Source organism: Bos mutus, chromosome 16 (genome assembly GCF_027580195.1).
Source record: "Bos mutus isolate GX-2022 chromosome 16, NWIPB_WYAK_1.1, whole genome shotgun sequence".
In the NCBI taxonomy this organism is placed as follows: domain Eukaryota; kingdom Metazoa; phylum Chordata; class Mammalia; order Artiodactyla; family Bovidae; genus Bos; species Bos mutus.
Window position 1 is genome coordinate 24910672 of NC_091632.1, and position 12805 is coordinate 24923476.

Genomic DNA, 12805 nt, shown 5'->3' on the forward strand with positions numbered 1-12805 from the left:
TTTTTCAAACCTTGAAATCACTTTGGATACAGCCACTTTGATTTACTGTTTCACACTGATTTTTGCACAGAACTTTCCTTTAATCACAACCACCACCAAAACCTAGCTTTCTTTTTTTTATTTTTTAATTGAAGGATAATTGCTTTACAGAATTTTGTTGTTTTCTGTCAAACCGCAACATGAATCAGCCATAGGTATACCTATATCCCCTCCCTTTTGAACCTCCCTCTCATTTCCCCTCCCTATCCTACCCCTCTAGATTGATACAGAGCCCCTGTTTGAGTTTCCTGAGCCAAACAGCAAATTCTAGCTTTTTGAAGACACATTGTCTTCAAAAGACTCCCAAAGGAAAGGAACACAAACTCAAGCACAGTATCTCAAACTAATAGTTTGATCAAGGGCTCACAGATGCCAAATATTCCAAAGATGATGGTGTGAAAGTGCTGCACTCAATATGTCAGCACATTTGGAAAACTCAGCAGTGGCCACAGGACTGGAAAAGGGCAGTTTTCATTCCAATACCAAAGAAAGGTAATGCCAAAGAACGCTCAAACTACCGCACAATTGCACTCATCTCACACGCTAGCAAAGTAATGCTCAAAATTCTCAGGTTTCAACAACACGTGAACCGTGAACTTCCAGATGTTCAAGTTGGTTTTAGAAAAGGCAGAGGAACCAGAGATCAAATTGCCAACATCCGCTGGATCATCAAAAAAGCAAGAGAGTTCCAGAAAAACATCTATTTCTGCTTTATTGACTATGCCAAAGCCTTTGACTGTGTGGATCACGATAAACTGTGGAAAATTCTGAAAGAGATGGGAATACCAGACCACCTTTCCTGCTTCTTGAGAAACCTATATGCAGGTCCAGAAGCAACAGTTAGAATGGGACATGGAACAAAAGACTGGTTCCAAATAGGAAAAGGAGTACGTCAAGGCTGTATACAATCACTGTGCTTATTTAACTTATATGCAGAGTACATCATGAGAAACGCTGAGCTGGAGGAAGCTCAAGCTGGAATCAAGATTGCTAGGAGAAATATCAATAACCTCAGATATGCAGATGACACCACCCTTATGGCAGAAAGTGAAGAGGAACCAAAGAGCCTCTTGATGAAAGTGAAAGAGGAGAGTGAAAAAGTTGGCTTAAAGCTCAACATTCAGAAAACAAAGATCATGGCATCTGGTCCCATCACTTCACGGCAAACAGATGGAGAAACAGTGGAAACAGTGGCAGACTTTATTTTTCTGGGCTCCAAAATCACTGCAGATGGTGACTGCAGCCATGAAATAAAAAGACACTTACTCCTTGGAAGAAAAGTTATGACCAACCAAGACAGCATGTTAAAAAGCAGAGACATTACTTTGTCAACAAAGGTCCATCCAGTCAAGGCTATGGTTTCAAAGTGGTCATATATGGATGTGAATGTTGGACTATAAAGAGGGCCGAGCACCAAAAAATTGATGCTTTTGAACTGTGGTGTTGGAGAAGACTCTTGAGAGTCCCTTGGACTGCAAGGAGATCCAGTATATCCTAAAGGAAATCAGTCCTGAATGTTTATTGGAAGGATTGACGTTGAAGCTGAAACTCCAATACTTTGGCCGCCTGATGCAAAGAGCTGATTCATTTGAAAAGACCCTGATGGTGGGGAAGACTGAAGGCAGGAGGAGAAGGGGATGACAGAGGATGAGATGGTTGGATGGCACCATCGACTCAATGGACATGAGTTTGAGTAAACTCTGGGAGTTGGTGATGGACAGGGAGGCTTGGCGTGCTGCAGTCCATGGGGTTGCAAAAAGTCGGACACGACTGAGTGACTGAACTGAACTGAACTGAACCCACAGTTGTCAAGTATAACTGTTTCCCTCAAGAATTTAGAAACATCCCACTGTGCCCAGGAGAGTTTACTACAGTGCTCCCAGGTACCTCACAGCATCACAGCATGGCCGGGGGATCCAAGGTTTAAGAAACACAGATCCAGTCTATGTGCTTACTTTGTAAATTAAGAAATAATAATGTAAGGTCACAAGGTGAGAAGAAAATAAATACACTCACTTGAAATTTTCATAGATTAGTTTTAACTCTCCATTAATAAAAGTTTTAAAATAGAACCTAATCATGTGATATTCTGTGAATGAACTCTGTAGCTCTCTGAAAAATTATATTCAAAAATACATGTATATTTTTGTATAATAGAGAAAAATTCTACCTCAATATTGTTTTCAGAAAAATTTTCAAAAATGATAAAAAGTGGAACTTACAATTAAGAACACAAAAATGTCTAAAGGAAAAAAAAAAGAAAGTCATCTACTCTCCCAGCCATAAACACGGCTAATAGTTTAATGTCTATCCCTTACAGAGCCTTTCCTATGCACATACAAAATCAAAACAAAATCAAACTACATTTCTTTGCCTGTTTTTGTTTTTACACTGAATCACATTCCACAGTTAGTGCAACTAATTTTTTTCATTCGATATTATATCATGAACATTCTTCCCTGTCAGAACATAACAATAATTGCAAATACATATGTAGGGCGTGCGTGCGTGCATGCTAAATCACTTCAGTCATGTCTGACTCTGGTCCGCCAGGCTCCTCTGTTTATGGGGATTCTCCAGAAAAGAATACTGGAGTGGGTTACCATGCCGCCCTCCTCCAGGGGATCTTCCAGACCCAGGGATCGAACTTATGCCTTTTATGTCTCCTGCACTGGCAGGCAGGTTCTCTGTGCTTACTTAGGGCTTAAACATTAACTCATTTAATTCTCACAACAGCTCTGGCAGGTGAGAACTATGATTATATCCACTTTACAGATGAGTTTAAGTAACCTGCTAATGGTCACAGCTAATAAATGGTTAGGATGTGATCCCAGAAAATGGGCTGCATGGTCCCTGTGCTCAAAGAAACACTCAGTTACTTCTCATGAAGGAAGTATAGCTCTCCCTCAATCTGTTAATAAGTGCATCGTATGTCACAGCATAAATATGCTGTAATTTTAACTATGCCCTTACCAATGGACATTTAGGACTTTTTTTACTATTTATAAATGTTATAGACATCTATTTATAATAATACTAAAATGATCATCCTTATAGATGTGTTCTTGTGCTTCTGTATTAAAATTTCTGTAAACTCCTAAAAAAGAAATGACTCTACCAAATAATATGTGCAGTTTTAATTTTGATAGGTAATGCCAAATTTCCTTCCAGAAACAGCTGTACCACGTTATAGTCCCAATGACAGAGAAGAGGGTTGAGATTCATGTTTAAGTTAAAAAATATTTTTGATTCATGAAAAGTGAAGCCTCTTTTGAGTTTTTAACTAATACTTATACAATTTCTTCTTATAGAGAAGAGATTGCTGGTTGATCACAATTACCCTCTCATTTGATAAGTATCTTCATATTAAACAAATGTAGTAGAGTCTGCATAGTGGAGTCTTCAGTTATGAAATCAACTATGGGTGAGATATTTCCTCTATATGATCGTCTATTTACTTATGTATAAAACGTGGGAATTGGACTAGCTAGCCTTTAAGATTTAAAACTCCCAATGCTGTAATTAAGAAGTGACTTAAGGTTATTAAAGGCTGTAATTACAATACTAGTGTAACAGGTCAGGGTCTTAAAGCTCCCATTTCCTTTAAATTACAATAACTATTGCCAGAACATCTAGGCAAATCATTAAAATAGTCAATAAAGTTTTTAGGATCTACCTGTGGCTTATTCTCAATATCTTTTAATCCCAGGCTGTCATTCCCCTGCCACCTACCAAAGCTGAGTTTACCTGTGAAGTATATTCCTAAGAAGAGCTGATGTGTGCTTAGGAACCATGAACTAGTATTTTACTTCGTTTATATACTATACCAACACCACTCTCTAGTCAGTTTATTCAGCCAATATTTATTGACTATTTTTCTGTGTGCTAGGCACTGGGTGCACAATAGTTGATAGACAATCTCTGCCATCATGGAACTTACAGCGAGATGAGAAAGGCAAATAACCCAAAGAAACCACTAGCAAATGTGCAGTTATACTTGCTCACTGAACAAAAAAATATTAACACACAAAAAAAGACTGCAATCTTTTGATAATTCAGGTTTGGGAGGAGGCTATTTTGTGACATTAGAAATTGACATGGAAAAAAAAAGTCAATAAAGAAAATTACTTCACAACTTGCCCCACAAGGCAAAATTAGCAATCACAAATACAGGCGGCAAGTTAACTTTTAAAATCATCGATTCTATAATAAAATCACCAAGATGTCAATACTTTTCAGTGATGCTGCTTGTGGCTTGAATATTTGTTTCAACTAAACAAAAATATAAACTATCTGAAACACTAAAAATGACAGCACTCTCAGTATCCAAACAAAATGAAAGATGACAAATTAACTACCATTTCTTAAGAACATTGTTCAACCAAAAAGTACATATAGAAGTAAAGCAATTCACTACAATAATTCATGGCTTGTTACTAATTAACCTAATGCTATGAAAATACTAATTTTTTAAAGAACTGACAGTCATCAATATAAGGAACTTCTGGCTTACCAAAAGGAAGAAAAAATAACTTTTTTAGATGTAAAAAGAAAACAAATCCCAGAAATATCTATATTAATATTCAATTTTAAGTGATATTAATCCTAGGATGTTAACTAATTTATGATCACTTCACAATATATACAAAGATCGAATCATTGTTATACACCTGAAACTAATATGTCAATTATACCTCAATGAAGTAAATAAAAATTTTAAAGCCTTTGATCATCAGTGGAAATAAGAGCATCATTCACATAAATAAATGAACTTTCTTGTTCATTTATTTATTCCCTGTCAATTTCCACAACTGCAAAATAAAGACATTTGTCAAATGTACCTCATAAAGTTGCTATGAGGTCTAAATAAAATAATTTATGTGGAAGCACACCAAAAAATGATGTAATTTATTTTAGCAGCAGCTTCTTTTTGCTCCAACAGTAACTTACAGCTATTTAACTAACAACAAAATTTATTAGATAGTGACTTCATCTTCCTTTCTTCAGTAAAAGTGTTATAAAATGGACAAAAGACTAGCAATTAGAGCATTAGAAAAAAATTCTAAACTTCATAATTCATTGATTACCCAACAGGAGGCTGGTTGTTCAAGTATTAACACTCTTACATAACACCATACTCCAATATATCTTAGAGAATCAGAGAAATTCTTCTACATATGCATGAAATTTTTTACATATTATAACTAACCATCATTACAAACACATGCCCTGCTAGTCACTAAGCAAAGATAAGATACACATGTACTTAAACATATATACAATGTATCCTAGTTTTGTGTTTATTTTTCTGATTAAAGTATCTTAAATTGAATGCAATGACAGTTCAACAGTTCAGATTTATTTTATTACACTGAATGGAGTCTGCCAATTTAGCACACCAAAACTAATTATTACATTCCCATGAGCTTAAGGCAACTTCTACCACAGGTCTAACAAACAAACCCCCAAAGTCACAATCTCATGTTATGATTAATAGCAGCACGGTGCCTTGTTTAAAAAACAATATTTTAAACTACGAAAATGTTTTTTGGAGAGTGGTTTATCACTGCTTCCACAAACCTTTTCCAGTTACTAGATTTGCCTAAAATAGCCATTCTTTTAAAACCCTTAAAAGTCAGGACTGGAGGAGGTATCGTTAACATGGCAACATAACCATTAACGACTTTTCGAAACTCAAAACAAGGATCACCATCAAAACAAAACAAACAGGTGGAGTACAGACATGGATACTGATCAGTATTCCTGACAACGCGTTTTTTTCCTATATGGAGGACTTGCTGCTACACCAAAACCACACCAAAATCTATACCTATGTGCAAACTTCCTATCCGAAAAGCCAGTCAAAATCCAACCCATATTTGTGACATTAATTAAATGTCATTTAGTATGTTAGGCTACACTTTAAAGAGGGCGGGGGAGAATACTGACAACTTACAAAGCGTACAAGCTTTTTAAATCTCCCCCTCCACCACTTGTGAATAAATGAATAGACGACATTCAGCAGCTGCCAGAGAAGCAGAAGATCAAAGTTTTCCCTATACTTGAGAACGTTTATTCCCACCAAAAAGGAACAGAAACTCGTCATCCTTGCCACTGTAGCCAGTTCCCCGGAATTTCCCAAAATATGCCTGATCTCCAAATGAAGAAGGGACACTTCTCTGGAGACCAAAGGCAAGAATGTATCTCACATCTTTTGCAGAAGAGAGGAGGGTCGGGGGGGCGGGGGGGGCGTCGCACGCACTGGCAGGTAAAGAAGGAAATCTCGTCCACGGCAGGCACCGGTGGGACCTGAAACCCAGGTCTCAGAATGGCCCTCCTAGCAAAGCTTCAGGACCCAGGGAGGCTCCTTCAGGGGGACGCCAGGCTGGGCCAGGGCTCCCCGCGCCCCGCCCCGCCTCTCTCGCCGCCGCCGCGGACCGGGGACCGCGGACAGAGGCAGCGGCGGCTCAGCGAGCATCCGCGGTCCTAGCCAGGTCCCCCCACAGCTCACCTGAGAGTGTCGCCTCCGCCCTCGGCCCCTACGGCGCATCCCGCGGGGCCTGGCGGAGGGTGCAGTGACGCCGCCCCGACCGGCCCCAGGGCTGCCCGGCCTGGCCTCCCCGCTCCGGGGACGCACCGGCTGCCCGCCTCACACCGGCTCCCGGGATCCGCCGGTCTGCAGAGAAGGAAGGAGAGGCAGAAAGGCTGCCTCCCCTCCCCCACAGCAAGCCACCCCCTGAGCTGCGGCTCTCTGCAGTTCCCTCTGGCGCAGGTCTGGCCCGGCTCCCCCGCCCGGGAGTCACTTCGGCAGCGGCGGCCCAGTCGCCATTACAGCCCAACAACTGACACGGAGGAGGAGCGGCGCCGGCGGCAGTGGCTGTGGCGGCGGCGCGAGGCAGGGCGGGAGCAGTCAGGGTCCGGGCAAACCTCGCGAGAACTGTCCCGAGTCGGCTCCAGAGGAATGCAACCTTCGGTTAGGGCCATGTTGAGTGTGGCCAAGAAGCGAATGTGAGATAAAACGATGAGAGGAACCTCAAGGGCGCCATGTTTTGTGTGGCGAAGTTTGAGCCTTGCGGGACCTGGGAGGAGCCAAAGTAGATCCGCAGCGGAGACCTCCCCCCCCCCGCCCGCCCCGCCCCTTCGTCTCCCCCCCTACTCCCATCCCCCGCCCTCTTTCTTCAGAAGCTAATTGGGCCTCTGACTGCGGATTTCACCCTGGGCCGGAAAAAAAAAAAAAAAACAACAAGCTGGGGTTGTGACAAGAATGAACTGGAAGTCTGAAAATCGCAGCTTCTCAGAGTTTACGATGTTTCACCAGTTGTCCAAATAAATCTTCTGTACCCCAGTCAGTTTCAGAGTAATTGCGGCTCTGCGGCTGCCGCAGTTACCCATTGCTGTCACTGGCCGTTTTATTCGCGAGGGTTACAATTCTGTTCAGCGTGCGCTCTGTCTAGTGGTTTAAGACCCCAGAGCAAGTAAAATGGACTTTTCTCCCGTTAGGTGTTGGCATTGTTATAACTGTGCTTTAAGAGACCCTTTGATCACCATATAGTCTAACATTTTTATCCTCTCCCTAGACTCTGCATGGTGAATTCTATGATCTGACAAGACTTAGCTTAAATGACATCTATTCTGCAAATAATGCCACCTGCTAGGTGCTCATTGCACATAAGCTCATTGCACATTGCACCCATCACTTTCCTCCACCTTCTGAACTCGTATATCCAAAGGTTGTTTTCGTCTTTATCCTTTACCCCAACAGGTTCTAGCATAGTAACTGAAGCATTGTGGGTGTTCAATAAATGCTTGTCGAGTGGATCTTAATAAAAGCAGGAGGCAATAACTGTCCCCTCTATGTAGGGCCTATACCTGTGCCTAAATAGGAGGTAAATGAATGTACAAAATTCCTGCACACGTGTAAAATGTGTGCTGTGTCTCCAGGAAGCTGTGCTGGAGGGAAGAACAGGAAATGTGGGTATCCCAGTGGTGTAAGTGGTAGCTAGAAAAACAACATAAGGAAAGAGTTCATTAGGTTTCCCCCAACTTTTCTATATAAAACAAAGAAATAGATGCTTTTCATGCTATTTTCTGAATGTATTCAACGATCTTATTGAGTATTATACTTATTTTTTAAAAAAACAGGAAATGAGTTCTGAAAAGCTATGTAATTTGCCCAGTATTAAACCATTAATAAAGGGCAGAATTTGTAGAATTTGAGGTCTCCTTAATCCAAAGACTATTTATATTTTTTTCATCCCCATGCTATCCCCTGGGCAATAGAGAAAATGCCAAAAATTTCTGTCACTGTATGGGGAGCAGCGTTACCCTCATTTCAGCCTATGCACGATTTCCATCTCTTACAACTTGTAATCTTTGTTGTTACAATCTTTGGCCTCTCCCTCACCTTGAAAATACCTTAAACAAATCAAGCTCTCTCCTTTCCAACATCTCCTACTCCTATTGTTTATACCCTACAGGTTGGCTCCTGAGTATATTAAGTTTTATACTGTTTGCTCTTCATAAGAGTAACTAATCTCTTGAACAAGATTGGAAGCTTAATGAGGAAACGTTAACCTCCAAGTAGTTTCCACAGTGCTAGGCACATAATAGGTATTTAATGCAGCTCTGTTTTTTTCTCCTACTTCTTAGTAGACAACCAAGATCAAATTTTTCTGAACTTAGCTTTGATTCTCAACTCTCTTTAAGCACTGGATCTTAGCCCTAAAACTTCAGACTGAATCTCTAACTGTCTTACCCATCTCCACATAGATACAGATCAGTGCCTCCAACTCCCAAATTAAGTTTATTGTTTTCCCTCTTTTCAGTTCCACAAAGCCAGATCCTCCTCCTGCCCTGTATTTCTGCTAATGATCATTGCAAACATACTTCTGAGAACTGAGAGAATCAAAAGTATTAAAATATTATATATTCTTCTCTATGCCTTGTTCATACCCAAGCAACTATTGTCTCTAAATACCAGGAATGTATATTTCTTCTATCTCTTCACTTTCTGTCCAGTTGCACCACTGCTCTTCTAATTCAGGCTCTCATTTCTATTGCCCAAATAATTTCAGCAGTCTTCCTAGAGTTCAGCTTGAGTTTTGCCCCTGCCTGCCTGTGCCTGCCAAAATAAGTAAAAATTCCTCACCTCAGTCATTAAGATCTTCTCAATATGGCACAAGCCAAGCTTTCTATCTTCCTTCCTTTGTTGCTCAGTCGGTAAAGAATCTGCCTGCAGTACAGGAGACCCGGGTTCAATTCCTGGGTTGGGAAGATTCCCCTGGAGAAGGAAATGGCAACCCACTCCAATATCCTTGCCTGGAAAATCTTATGGACAGAGGAGCCTGGTAGACTGCAGTCCATGGGGTCACAAAGAGTCGGGCACGACTGAGCGACTAACACTAACACTAAAGTAAGGCCATATTAAAACAAACAAACAGGGCAGGGGTGTGGTGTCAGGAAGATTCCAGTTCAAATCTTGGCTCTATCACTTGCCCTATGAACTCAAAACCCTTCATTTTATTGTCTGTGTATGCATGGTAAGTCGCTTCAGTCATGTCTGACTCTTTGTGACCCCATGGACTGTAGGCCACCAGGCTCCTCTGTCCATGAAATTTTCCAAGCAAGAATACTGGAGTGGGTTGCCATTTCCTATTCCAGGGGATCTTCCTGACTTAGGGATCAAACCTGTGTCTCTGGCATCTCCTGCATTGGCAGGCGGAGTCTTTACCACTGCACCACCTGGGAAATCCGTAAAGATTAGAAATAACATTTGTCAAGAGCCTGCACATAAAAGAGAGTAATAAACAGTGGCTATTATTACTTCCCTAATTGAATGTTATGTTCAAGTCAAATTGGATATCGGACATGGCCTGTTCATTCCTACTTACAGACTTTTGTCCATAACCTAGATCACATATCACTCTGGTTTATAATTTCTGCCACATTCCTTAAGTACAAGCTCAAAAGCTATCAACTGCAGGAAAAGATGACTGCTCATCTTTTGCAAGTACTGAGCACACCCCTGCACTCCACAGTGCTGTGTACCTCCTTAGGGCTTATCTACTATAGATAATTCTGCATTTAGCTTACATATCTTCATCACATTAGACTGTAAAGCCCTTTGTCTCCTTCATAGTTACTTAAGAGCATAAATTTTGGAGAAGGAAATGGCAACCCACTCCAGTACTCTTGCCTGGAAAATCCCATGGATGGAGGAGCCTGATAGGCTACAGTCTATAGGGTCTCGAAGAGCCCGACACGACTTCACTTTCACTTTTCACTTTCATGCATTGGAGAAAGAAATGGCAACCCACTCCAGTGTTCTTGCCTGGAGAATCCCAGGGATGGAGGAGCCTGGTGGGCTGCTGTCTATGGGGTCGAACAGAGTCGGACACGACTGAAGCAACTTAGCAGCAGCAGCAGCAGCAGCAGTGGGCCTGGATTAAATAAAATAATTTTGGTCAGATACTTAACCTCTTTGTGCTTCAATTCCCGCATCTGTCTAGTAGAGATTACAATAGTTTCTGTGTGTTAGTCGCTCAGTCGTGTCTGACTCTTTGCAACTCCATGGGGTGTAGCCCGCCAGGCTGCTTCATCCATGGGATTTTCCAGGTAAGAATACTGGGGTGGGTTGTCATTTACTTCTCCTGGGGATCTTCCTGACAGCCATAAGGTTTTGTGTGGATTCCCCGGTGGCTCAGATAGTAAAGAATCTGCCTATAATGCAGGAGACCCAGGTTCAATCCCTGGGTTAGGAAGATACCCTGGAGAAGGAAATGGGTTCGCAAAGAGTTGGACATGACTGAGTGACTAACACTATCACTTTCAAAAGAAACAACATGTGTAAGGGACATAGGACTTACCTGGTGGTACAATGGAGAAGAATCCTCCTGCCAATGCAGGGGATGCAGGTTCGTTCCCTGCTCTGGGAAGATTCCACATGTGGAGCAACTAAGCCCGTTCATCACAACTACTGAGCCTGCACTCTATAGCCCAAGAGCTGCAACTCTGAGTCCACGCGCTGCAACTACTGAAGCCCAAGCGCTCTAGAGCCTGTGCTGTGCAACAAGAGAAGTTACTGCAGGAGAAGCTCTTGAACTGCAAGGAAGAGTAGCCCCCGCTCGCCGCAACTAGAGAAAGCCTGCACACAGCAACGAAGACCCAGTGTAGCCAAAAATAAATAATAAATAAAGGACATACTCTGTGTATAGTACGTGCTCAAAAATGTTAGCTATTTTTGCTTTTTTTTTTTAAATTTTATTTTATTTTTAAACTTTACATAATTGTATTAGTTTTGCCAAATATCAAAATGAATCCGCCACAGGTATACATGTGTTCCCCATTCTGAACCCTCCTCCCTCCTCCCTCCCCATACCATCCCTCTGGGTCGTCCCAGTGCACTAGCCCCAAGCATCCAGTATCGTGTATCGAACCTGGACTGGCAACTCGTTTCTTACATGATATTTTACTATTTTTTATCAGCTGAATATGTGCCTGTCATGTACTAGGCACTCAATATTTGTTGAATTAAACTGAATGTTTGTTGGATTTAATTAAGTTTGAGGTAAATCGCTACATGTGTTCTCTCCTGAGAATGTAAATTTTGACAATGATATCTAGACATAACAAATTGAGAAACAGAGAGACACAGCTATGGTGGTGTCATTCACTATTTGAGGTTAATTGAATGAAATTATGTGTCAGGACTGGCTAAAGACACTTCTATTGAAATATCAAGCCTAGGTGTCAAATCTGATCTGTAATCTTGTCCACACCCTTTCAATAATAAATGCAACCATTCAGACTGCAAATCTCCCTTCAATTCTAACAAATTGTGCAAATTTAGGGATGGGTTTTCTGGTTACTTGCTTTTTCTAGATTCAGTCTTTTGGCTTAGTCTTGAATATTTTAGAGTGCTTGGTGTTCTGATGTGCAGAATTATTTAAAAAAAAAACCTAAAATTTATCAATAAGAAGCTTGACAAGAAAACAGACATAGTCATTTATCTTCATATATATAAATAGTTGTGCATATGTGAGTATGTATACATGAGCCAAGGTCAGGTCATGGTCAGAGAAGTCATTTGACACCAAATCCAGAAAGCAAAAGGAGAATATCTATAAAGGCAGCTTGTAACCATATATGATTGTTGTTAACAGGGATATTAAATTGCAATTTTTAATTTTTTCATATCTTTTTAATTGAAATATAATTGAAAAATAACATTATATTAATTTCAGGTGTACAGCATAATGATTTGATGCTTGTATATATTGCAGAAGGATACCACAATAAATCTAATTAACATTCATCACCATATATAGTTCCAGAATTTGTTTCTTGTGATGAAAACTTTCAAGATTTATTCTCTTGGCAGTTTTCATGAAATACAGTATTATTAACTGCAGTCACCATGCTCTACATTACAACTGCATGATTCATTTATTTTATAACTGGAAGTTTTCTACCTCTTGATTCCCTTCACCCATTTCTTCCACCTCAACTTCCCCATCTCTGGCCTCCACCAGAGATCTGTACCTATGAGTTTAGTTTTTCTTTTCCTTTTGTTTTTATATTCCACATCTAAGTAAGATCATGTGGTATTTGTCTTTCTTGGTCTGACTTATTTCCTCAGCATAATGCCCTCATCCATGTTGTCACAAGTGGCAGGATTTTGTTCTTTCAATGGCTGATATTCTATTGTACATATATATAGATATAGATATATATCACATTTTCTTTAACCATTCATCTGTTGATAAAC

General features: G+C 40.6%; 1 protein-coding gene across 4 annotated transcripts in view; it reads right to left on the bottom strand.

Annotated features, from left to right (window-relative positions):
- The window catches only part of CEP350 (centrosomal protein 350), a 160546-nt gene extending 153622 nt beyond the window's left edge, over positions 1 to 6924 (bottom strand). For all 4 annotated transcript variants that reach the window (XM_070384846.1, XM_070384847.1, XM_070384848.1 and 1 more), the window contains exon 1: positions 6551 to 6924. The gene's annotated coding sequence lies outside the window, so the exon portion shown is untranslated. The remainder of the gene's footprint in view (positions 1 to 6550) is intronic.
- Positions 6925 to 12805: the final 5881 nt, after the last annotated feature.